Genomic DNA, 3,632 nt, shown 5'->3' on the forward strand with positions numbered 1-3,632 from the left:
TGACAGGTGTGGTGCCAAGATTCAAGATTCAAGAGGTTTATTGTCATTTTCACAGTAAAGACAACATACACCATGCAATGAAAAGCTTGCTTTGTCAGTTTTCTAAAACAAACAATAAAAACGTTGTAATAAGTAGTTTGAAAAAATGTATTAAGTTCTGTTTAGTCAATCAGACAGTGGTGGTGCAGCGCTGTAATCTACCTCTTTCTACAGGCTTTTTTTTCAAAACAAATGCTAAAATGCTTTGCGCTGGTCAGGGGCTACTTGGCACAGAGAATATTTAACAAGGGGTACATTATTTGAAAAATTTGAGAACCACTGGTTTATAGGTTTACTTTCTCTCTCACTGACTGGGTTCTTTATCCGACAGGCGAAGGTGTGATCATGAGCGGTTTCAAGCTTGGTGATGTCCAAGTCCTTTCCGACTCCTTCCACTCTCCGTATCCCTTCTTCCAGCTGTAGGTGACGGGTCCAACGTCTGTGATGTCTGCATTTAAAACTTAAAATAATCATATTCTACAGTAAAGACAGAAATAACTAAATATTTAATGGACCAGCACATTGGGTAAGTTGTCAGAATATGTGACCCCACTGCAACTGCTTATTTAATGAGTCAAACTTCAAAATATTGTTTGGGGTAGTTATGTCATCCCCACACTAATCTGGACACGTTTTTGTTTTATGACCTAAAGGGGCATGGCCTCGTTTGAAAGTGAAGTGAACATCGTGTGGATGGCTGAAAAGTTATGCTGCGTTCCAGACACAATTTTTAGCACTTAAGTTACGACTTCAAGTCACGACTCACGACTTGGTAGCGTTCCAGGCAAAGTCACGACAAACCCTTCTAGCTAGCGTTAGCGTTAGCTAGCGTTAGCGTTAGCTAGCGGCTACCTAACGTTGACATTAGCTAGCGCTAGCTGATACTAGCGATTTCTAGTCGGCGACATATTTTGGGCTTCATTTAATAAACATAACCTGTAGTAGTACACAATCGTATGTGTATTGTTTTGATTACAATGTGCGGAATTACTTTACGTTGCCTATTTATGTCTATTTATTTCTATTTCTCACCGTTAATCAGCGGCGTCTGTACAGCATCAACAGGGGGCGCCATTGTTGTTTATGTGTGTGTGACGTCAACAACTGTAACTGGGAGTACAACCATCTGGTACCAGTTCACGGGTAGTAAGTTGCGGGTTTGATTGACGTCCCTGGAACGCAGCATAATCTTGTATAATTTATCAATATTTTATTTTGCTGATATTAGATTTTTACACAGCTTAAAGACATATTTAGCATTACAAATATTAGTTTTGTCAGGGCGTTGGCAAGTGTTAGTTGGCCAGATCTTGTTCCTGAGACAGAAAAAAAATGTCATTTTAGTGTCAGAATGTTCTGGAAATATGTGGCTTGTAAAAAAAATGGCTCCAATACTTACTTTGGTGACTACGGGCCGAAAGGCTCAGTTATAATTTGTGTTCACGTTCAAATCAACACACTCAGGAGAGGCCGCTAGTCTCTTAAAACCTACACATGATCCGCTGCAAAACGGCGAGGGAGGGCACAGAGCAGAAACAAGTAAGTAAACACATAAGTATTAGAACCAAAATGTCCTCAAAGTATCAAAAGTAAAAGTACTCCTGCAGAAAAATGCCCCTGCCGGTATTATAGCCTATTAGATTAATGTATTGTTAATACAATATTGGTGATTGTAGATAGTTCATGGGTTGGTTATAAATGAATCAATCACTCACACAATTAATCAATCAATCTTTATTTGCACTTTTCATACAGGTTGGTGCAATTTAAAGTCCTTTACTGTTGACTGACAAGCAGATAATAAGACAGTCCAAACATTAAGTTGTAAAAAGTACAAACTCTGCTTATTAAATGTATTAAATTGAAGTATAAATGAGTATAAATGGAAGCAACGTTTGTCTGAACTGTGCTGTAAGTGCAGCAGTTCAGAATTGTGTTTCTTGACTCATTCAAAATCCACCACCTTTGATTTTTACTTTTAATAACCTGATTCTTTCTTATAGCCTATATGTATCTACACTTGTTATATTACCTGCTGTGTTATAAAGGGGCGCTATGCAGTTTTGGCCATTTCTTCACTGTTTTCTCTGTTTTTGCTGGCAGGTTTCTCTATAGAGCCTATACAGTCTCTACAGATGTATAGGCAATTAAAGGTGCTCTAAGCGATGTTGGGGGACGTCACTTCTTGTTGATGTTCGAAGTATTGTCAAACAAAACGGCGGCTAGCTCGCCCCTCCCTCCTTCTCATCCCGTCCCCTCCCCCTCCCTTCCGCGCACTAACCCCCCCACCACCAAATCCTTCTTGTCAGTTATTGGCTGGAAGACTGTTTGTTATGTTTGGTGGTGCAGGTTGCTGCAGTCTGTTTTTGTTGCCGTTTGTGGAGCCTGGGCTGTCTACAGAGACCGCGGTTTTTTTTTACAGTGTGTTCAGGGGACAGGCAGCTAGCGGATAGTGAGGAGATGTTTGCTGTATGTGACAAAATATGTTGTAGCCTGAAAAACGCGTGACATCGCTTAGAGCACCTTTAAATTACACACAAAACATAATGAAGGCAAAATAAATCTCTCAAGCAACATTTAATTGGGTTCTTATATCTGCATGCAGCATAACATCTGAATAATAATGTCTATGTTATTAACTTCATTAGTCAAAACAAGTTCACAGAGGGTGTTTTGAGGGTGTACTTTCTTTCTCACTGACTGGGTTCTTTATCCGGCAGGTAATGGTCATTTCCTTTCCCGACTCCTTCCACTCTCCGTCTCCCATCTTCCAGCTGTAGGTGACGGGTCCAGCGTCTGTGGTGTCTGCGTCACAGGTCAGCGTACAACTGTCCGAATCGGGGGAACATGTTAATGATGCCACTACCTCAGGCTGGGGGACTTCTTGGATCCATACAGCGTTATAGCGCTCATTCTGGACCTTGCGGTTGACTTCCACTGAATACAGTCAGGTTTTTGATTACCAAACGTCCAGTGGTTACATCCAGGGTTGTGCGGCCAAAAAAGGTTCTGTAATAAGTCACAGGAACTAGATCTTTGATCCACTCAGCTAACAGGTTACCGTTAATCTTCCACAGGATGTCGCCGAGAGGTTCAGGAGGAGGAGGCCTCAGATCCAACGTTAGCTCCCCGCCATCCGTGAAGTATTTCGTTGTTACCTTGTCCTGAGCTAGAGCGAAGTTCAGCGCCGCCAACAGCAACCAACACCCGGTCAGTTTCTCCATGTTCACAGATCAACACACGAGAGGAAGACTATTTTTGTTTTCAGACCAGCAAAACAACTTGACAGCTCTGTTTTTCTCATCTGTTCTGAGGGTGGGAGGGGAGTTACCACATTTCAACATCTCCTGATGTTTTATAAAAAGTTGAACTGTTTAGTAGGATCCACACACTCGACTGAGCACTAAATGTATTCCACTGAGTGTTGTAAACTAAACACTATGTGTGCCCAGCAGGTGTAGCCAGTTCATATTGCGGCACATACGCTCCACGAACGCTCCGCATACGTTACACGTTCAATGTAGCTAAAGCGTTAGTATTTTATGTTCAGCACTTTGTTCAGCATAAGCTGTGTTTGAATGTGATCTACTTAC

General features: G+C 41.5%; 1 long non-coding RNA gene across 1 annotated transcript; it reads right to left on the reverse strand.

Annotated features, from left to right (window-relative positions):
• Nucleotides 1–1,127: 1,127 nt before the first annotated feature.
• LOC144532402 (uncharacterized) lies at nt 1,128–1,583 on the reverse strand. The gene is made up of 2 exons (XR_013503346.1): nt 1,439–1,583; nt 1,128–1,355 (listed from the first exon to the last, which is right to left on the reverse strand). It is a non-coding gene; the product is annotated as an uncharacterized LOC144532402 (long non-coding RNA).
• Nucleotides 1,584–3,632: the final 2,049 nt, after the last annotated feature.

The sequence above is a fragment of the Sander vitreus genome, chromosome 17 (genome assembly GCF_031162955.1).
Source record: "Sander vitreus isolate 19-12246 chromosome 17, sanVit1, whole genome shotgun sequence".
Lineage (NCBI taxonomy): Eukaryota > Metazoa > Chordata > Actinopteri > Perciformes > Percidae > Sander > Sander vitreus.